The sequence below is a fragment of the Oryctolagus cuniculus genome, chromosome 13, assembly GCF_964237555.1.
Source record: "Oryctolagus cuniculus chromosome 13, mOryCun1.1, whole genome shotgun sequence".
Classification (NCBI taxonomy): domain Eukaryota; kingdom Metazoa; phylum Chordata; class Mammalia; order Lagomorpha; family Leporidae; genus Oryctolagus; species Oryctolagus cuniculus.
This window is the reverse complement of record NC_091444.1, coordinates 20641160-20647499: the sequence shown is the minus strand read 5'-3', so window position 1 is coordinate 20647499 and position 6340 is coordinate 20641160. Positions and strand designations below refer to the sequence as shown.

Below are 6340 nucleotides of genomic sequence, written 5' to 3'. Positions count from 1 at the left end.
TCTGTCCCACCCTCACTGGACGGCTGTGCAGGGCCTCCCTCTCCAGGGAGAGCCCGGGCCTTTCCTCCCCTGCTTTCTGGAAAGGAAGCAGAAAGCAGCCGAATTCCAGCCGAGGAAGGGGGGTCTCCATCTGACCCCAGAGAGTGCCCGGGCACTGCTCGGGGCTCCTGGGACAGGAGCAGGAGTTGTCCTCAAGGAGCCCCCTTCCCGAATGAACAGGGAGGGCGGGGGGTTGTCTAAGTGGGTGGGGCTCAGAGCTTGCACGACGCCCGCCTGCTGCGTTAGCCCTGTCCTGCCTCCACTGCTGTCCCCGCACCACACACCACGCTGCAGGGAGGGTGCGGACCTGGGGCGGTGATGTCCCACGGGCGTCCCCTTCTCTCCTGCCACCGGCCCGGTGGGGGCCCTAGCTCTCTGATGCTCAGCTTCCCTTACAGGTGCCCGGTGTCCTTTAGATCCCCGAAGGTCTGCAGTCTAGGCTGGATGGCTCTTCCTTGTTCCCCCAAAAGCCTCCCCTATCTTTTCCATCTGCTCATCCCCATATCACTTTTTATCTCCTATAACAATGCTTGGCCACCCAGCAGGTGAGAGGAAAAGCCAGCAAGCAGGACTCCAGACCCTCATTCCAGCCCCAGTTTGTTTAAAAGTCTGTTTTCCGCAGTGGATTTCCCATGGACTTGTCTCAGGAAGGCCTCACCTGCGTCTAAAACAGAAGTAGGAAGTCTGACGTCACTGACGCTGAGGGAGCACGCCGTCCTGTAGTGCTCCCCCTAGAGGTTCTGAGATTCCAAAATGATGAGCAGGGCGGGCTGCACTTCTGCAGCAGGTGGGAGCGCTGGGGCCTGTCCATCTGCCCGGGTAGCCCCCGGGGCCAAGAGAGAAGGCGTTGGTTTGGGCCCACCTGACCCCACTTGCCTCGCTCGAAGATCTGACGTGGAGCCGTGGGAAGCGGGAGCTCGCTGGACGCCAGTGGAGCTTCCACTCCCCTGGGCTCACTGGGATCGGGAGCAGAGGCATCGTGCAGGTACAGTCCACCCTCGGGTGCACAGCAGGAATCCTAGGAGGGCGGAAACGTGGGTCCTCAGTCCTGTGCAGTCAGGGGCGCGTGTGGCCCGGCTCCTTGAGTCTTCCTAGCTGAGGTGTTAAGCTGCTTGATCGCACTGAGCGGCAAGAAGTCCTTGCCACGTCCCTGCTGAGGGGGGCTGCAGGCCGTGGTGGGGCGAGGAAGAGCAGAAAACTTAGCCAGTGGACGTGCGGTTTCTCCAGGGAGGAGGGACCAACCGTACTGACGGTGAGCCTTCTTTGCCCAGTATTCTGGAAGGTTCTACACAGTGGCAGAAAGCCCTAGGACAGGAGATTCAGCTAATTTATTTGGCTTTCTTTTTAAAAGATTTATTTTCTTTATTTGAAAGATAGAGTTAGAGAGGGAGAAACAGAGAGAGAAAAGTCTTCCATCTGCTGGTTTGCTCCCAAAACGGCCACAACAGCCAGAGCTGGACCAGGCTGAAACCAGGAGCTTCTTCCAGGTCTCCCACGAGGGTGGAGCACTTGGTCCATCTCCTGCTTCCCCAGGTGCATTAGCAGGAAGCGGGATCAGAAGTGGAGCAGCCCAGGACTGGAACCAGCGCCCATACGGGATGCCAGCACTGCAGGTGGCAGCTTAGCCCGCTAACGCCACAGCGCCGGCCCCGGGGCTGACTGCTCTGCTGGCTCCTCCACACTCTTAGGTCCTCTCCATGAGTGTGCTCTGCCTGAGCAGCAGCAGAACGAGAGAGATGCCCTGCCCCAGTGTTCAGCACTTCGCCCCGCCCCGCCCCAGCCTCAGCAGCTTCCCCTGCAGAGGAGACCAGGATCAGCCACCTCCCCGCAGCTACAGCTGCCCTGAGGCCACGCCCCTCCAGGTTCTCTGGCATCCAGTCCTCTCCCCCTACCCTGATTCTCCCAGCCCAGGCTCAGAGAGAGGGAGGGAGAGCGAGCGAGCGAGCTACAGGTGAGGACAGCGGAGCTGCCCAAGGAGCAGATCCTGGTCCCAGACATCAGTCCACATCAGCTTCTCCCTCTGGACCCCTTCCTGTCGGTGCAGGAGGACAAAGGCTGACGCGGGCTGGTGCAGTCCCCTTGCCCGCCCTCTGGGATGCGCCACTCGTGTGCAGCACAGCTTCCTGGACTGGGTTCCCCGCCCCGTCTCTCCCTTTCCCTTCTCCACTCGGAACCATGTTCCTCTTCACAGTTTGCAAACAGCTGGAGGCAGGGGCTTCGTTGGGCGCAGAGACAGGGACATGGATTTGGGTTGTGGGAGCCAGGCCTCCCCTCGTAGGCAGGAGGAGAGCGTCCTTTGACACCTGTGTTTTAGCCTCGTCCAGGGGAGCAGTGAAGGAGTCGAGTTCCGTTTTCTCTCGGGAAAGGGGGCCCAGCGGAGGCTATGGGATGTGACCCCGTGCATGCCTTCTGACCGCGAGGGCAGCTCACTCGGTTGGAGGTTCTCGTTGCCTGCATGCTGCCCATACAAGTGAACACTGGTTTGTCTGCCTGGCAGCAACGCGGTGGACAAGGAGCCGCCATGTCCCGCTCCGACAGCCCTCTGCACAGCCTGGAGACCTCTGTGTGAACGCTCGTTCTAGGACCCCCACCCCTGCTTCCCCTGCGCCCCTTCTCATCTGCTCTCCCTGTAAGGCGACGATGCGACTTGCCACTGTCACGTCAGCTGCTCCCAAGTGTGTTTGAACCCCACCCCACCCCCCACCTGAGCACAAAGAAGATGAATAAACAAGAGACCTACCAGGATGGCAGCCAAAACTTGAGCTGGAGTTTGTAGCAGGATCCAGTCAAACCCCGGGTGGGTATGGGCAGGGTCTCCTCCTGGGGCGTCCGTTGTCTGTGGTGAAATGATGACAATCCTCTGGGCGTCACTCCAACCCGAGCCCCGCCCCCGACACCCCCACCCCAGTGTTCACAGCTGCCTGACCTTCTCCTGACTTCGAGATGCTGCCCTGCGGGTCTGGGCCGGTGATCAGCCACGCTGAGAGCTGAGACAGACAGACAGCCCGCCCCAGATGAAATGCGGAGAGGTGTGGAGTCAGCCGGCTGAGTGAGCGAGCTCACAACAACTGTCCCGTTTTAAACGCTTCACCTGAGGGCCTCTGGCTCCTCCTGCCCTTCCGGCCCCACCTGCCCGGCATCCTCTCCATCTCTCCCGAGCCCCATTGTCTCCCTCCCCCCGGCTTGTTTCTGTTTTAGCGCTGTGTCTGTTGAGAGACTAGAGAGGACGTGGGTGCATCGCGCGGACCGGCACCGTTCTCCCTCCTGGCCCGGTAGAAATCTCGGTGTAGTTGCACAGGCAGGGAGGCTCCCTTGAGGAAGGGTCCTGTGGGAGCAGCTAGGGGCTGCCGAGGTCACCTGCTGTTGCCGGGCTACCTTCTGCTTCTAAACTGCCATCCGGCGGGCGGGGCTGGGGAGGCTCAGGTGCAGGGGGAGCGCGGCCTCCGCTGGGGCGCCTGCACACATCCGGGAGAGTTTACCAGGGGCCTGAGTCCTGGCCTCGTCCTCAAGGGATGGCAGAAGGGGGAGCTGGGGGTGCCCCGCCCCCTGGCTGGACTTGCAGCCAGGAGCTGGCAGGCCTTCGGAGCAGGCTCCCGGGCGCTCCTCCTGGGGGCAACTGCTGCTTTCAAAGCCATCAGCCAAGGGTTGGGTGAGTGAGCATCCCGAAGCCTTGAGGGAGCCCCCGGGCCCTTGCAGCAGGACCCCAGAGCACCTGCCCACAGGGACCAGAAGCCCCGCACTTCCGGGGCCTGGGGGCCGGCCCGCGCGTCCCCTTTGGCTCTCGGGTCTGCCTCTTACCCGTGCCCCATTGTTCCTCCGGTCTCTGAGAAGATCCCAGCCTTTCTCAGATATTCTTACCTTGAAAGATGTGTATCCAGAGTGGGGGAGCCTGTGGCACTGACCGGCTCACAGGGGCCAAAAGGCCCACCCCGCAGCGCCCCTTTGCCCTCGCCTTCCTCCTGCACGCCTGCCCCCCACCCCCGCCACGAGCCCCCTGCCAGCAGTGGGTCCGGCTGCCACGGGGGAGAGCCCGGTGCCTTTTCTCCCCAGCGCTGCCCTCCCCACCTGCCCATCAGGAGCTGGGGGCTTTGCGAGGGGGTGTCTCAGTGTTCCTCCCTGGGGCAGGTGGGGGCACATGGGAGGGGGCCCCCCAACTTCATTCCCATCCCCTGTAATAAATGAAGCCCACTCCCCTCCTCTGAGAGTGATAGGAAGAAAGTGGAGAGGGCTCCAGGGCGTGTGAATCCCCCTGGGGGAGGAGGTGACCTGAGCCACCTGCTCCAGCCCTTCCCAGACCCCTGCTCCCTCTCCCCACTCTCCTGCGCTGTCAGTCGAAGGCGGGACCAGCAAGGAAGCCACGCCCACCGCACCCCGCACTGCTGCAGAATCCATCCTAGTAGGGAAGAGAAAAAGAACACTTGTCTTTGGTTTTGTGCAGGTTCCGTGCTTCAGTGATTTTTCTCTGTCTTCAGTACCCACAGGGGGATAATAAACAGCTCACCCAAGGTGTAAGGTGTTCATATAAATATTTATTAAGTACACCAGAAGACTGAATTCTGTCAAGTCTTTTAGTACCTCAGATCATTCTAAAAAGCCAATAAGAAGCTCGGAGGCTCCTCTCCTCCTCGACCGTTTCTGCTCCTGAGACTCGTGCCTGACAGGTGACCCGGGAGAGCTCATGTCTAGGTTTTTATTTTATTTATTTATTTATTTATTTTTATTTTTTGACAGGCAGAGTGAACAGTGAGAGAGAGAGAGACAGAGAGAAAGGTCTTCCTTTTTGCCGTTGGTTCACCCTCCAATGGCCGCTGTGGCCGGCGCACCGCGCTGATCCAAAAGCAGGAGCCAGGTGCTTCTCCTGGTCTCCCATGGGGTGCAGGGCCCAAGCACTTGGGCCATCCTCCACTGCACTCTGGGGCCACAGCAGAGAGCTGGCCTGGAAGAGGGGCAACCAGGACAGATTCCGGTGCCCCGACCAGGACTAGAACCTGGTGTGCCGGCGTCGCAAGGCAGAGGATTAGCCTAGTGAACCGCGGCGCCGGCCATGTCTAGGTTTTTAAAGTCAATGATTTCTCTGTGTGTGTGTGTGTGTGCACGCGCGCTAGTTTCCATAGGAAAGAAAATACAGAAATATTATGCAAAAAACATATAGTCTTCTTTAGATTAGAAACTGATATTTTTGAGTCAGCCATATGTCTTGTATTTAAAGGATTCACAATCCAGTGCCGTCACGGAACCCGGTGGAAGGAAGTGCGCACCTAGCTCTTGACACGAGGGGTGACCTCGTGTCTCCGCCGTTGGTTTTGGAGCCAGCGCACTGTATTTCCTTTCGCCAAACAGCCATCCTTGTACTTAGGGGGGAAAATCTGTCGGGTTCTAGACTTTTTTTAATATAAATTTTGTTGATATGGAATGGAGTAAGTTTCAGTGTTTATGTGCATATATTGTTTTTTTTTTTTTTATGTAAGTTTTTTCTATTGAGTTTCAGCGATCCAATTGGCAGTGAGCAGATACGGCACAAGTTCCTAACGCTTCTCCCCAAAATGGCGCTTTGGGTCTGAAAGGGTCTGACGGGGAGGGGAGAAAGCGCCATCCCAGCATCCTCTCCCGTGAGCTTAGGGAACCCGGGCTGGCCGGGAGGAGCGCAGCCTGGCCCGCACAAGCCACAGGCTCCTGGCAGCCGGCTGTTAGAGCCAGGACCTTCTGCCCGAGGTGTGTTTCTCAGAGAATGGCAGGCAAAGTGCTCCCCAGGCCAGCACCACCTCCCAGTCCCTAGGACGCTCCGGTCTGGGGTCCGCTGCTTTTTATGGCTCTCTCACTTCCTGTTCCCCTGGGAGTTTTCCGCGAGTGAGTCTTTGTGCGCGCACCTGATTTGAGGCTCCTTCCCTCCCCTAGAAAGGTTTTGTGCTTTGTGCTGGGTCGGGGACAGCGGGCTCAGCCTCAGGGCAGCAGTGACTTGTCCTGGCCCAGGGCTGAGCCCTTCCCGTAGGGGTCCCCCATCTTTGAGGGGTCCAGGGAGGCTTCATTACTTGGCTTTCTTCCCCCGGAGCGTCAAGAGGGGAGCGTCTGCCCAGGTCAGTCTGAGCGATTCCCTCACTGCCCAAAACCCAGCGAGGCCGGGCACACTCGCACGCCCCCTCCCGGGACCATCTGCCTCGGCGCACTTCCTCACCTGTCCTGCGTGGGGACCACACGGAGGCCATGGCGCTGAGGAACGCCCCAGAGTAGACCAGGCCCTCGGTTCCGCGTGGCTCCGTGCCAGTCCTGTTGCCCTCCCACCCTGCCGTCGGGCCTGCTGTTC

General features: G+C 59.6%; 1 long non-coding RNA gene across 1 annotated transcript; it reads right to left on the bottom strand.

Moving 5' to 3' along the window:
- Positions 1–70: 70 nt before the first annotated feature.
- Positions 71–3790, bottom strand: LOC108178220 (uncharacterized). The gene is made up of 3 exons (XR_011381369.1): positions 2966–3790; positions 2780–2875; positions 71–1344 (listed from the first exon to the last, which is right to left on the bottom strand). It is a non-coding gene; the product is annotated as an uncharacterized lncRNA (long non-coding RNA).
- Positions 3791–6340: the final 2550 nt, after the last annotated feature.